Raw genomic sequence first — 637 nt, 5'->3', positions numbered from 1 at the left:
AAGTTAAGAAAAAAACAAAAAGAAGGGAAATCCCAAAGCGACGACTAACCCACCTTACTTATATACACAACAACCCCAAAACCCACATCCCATCCTCCTTCCTTGTTCGGTATAATTCGCATCGACGATCCCCACTACCCCCCCCCCTCCCCCCCATCTGCCCTATATTACTTACACTTGCCAGTGCTAGTACATGTACGTTACATCTTCTTCGTGTTTTTTTTTTCTCTTTTCCTTTCCTCCGGTCTTGCTTTGATCCGCCAATCTTGGCCCGTAACAGGCAGGTAGCCCGCGCGCGTTTCAGCCTGCTTTTTCTCTCCCGCAAGTAAGTAGGGCTAACTAGGGACCCCGCCAACTTGACACGCGTGTTTGGTTGGGCGGCTGGCTGGGCTAAATGGGTATAGGTGGTTATGTGGGGGGGGGCAGATGAAGATCTTCGGGTCGCGTGAGAGGGTTTGCGGGACGGAGATGGGTTGGAGGCGGAGCGGAGGCCTGGGTTACATATGTTTGTGCGTACGTAGTCGAGTCGAGTGTAGATCTAAGGTGGGGGTAAGGTAGGGTAGGGTAGGGTGGGGGAGGTATGACGGGTAGAGGGAGAGGGAGAGGGAGAGGGAGAGGGAGAGGGAGAGGGGGAGGG

The sequence above is a fragment of the Exserohilum turcica genome (assembly GCF_000359705.1).
Source record: "Exserohilum turcica Et28A unplaced genomic scaffold SETTUscaffold_11, whole genome shotgun sequence".
NCBI lineage: Eukaryota > Fungi > Ascomycota > Dothideomycetes > Pleosporales > Pleosporaceae > Exserohilum > Exserohilum turcicum.
The sequence above is the reverse complement of the archived record's forward strand: the minus strand, read 5'-3'. Positions refer to the sequence as shown.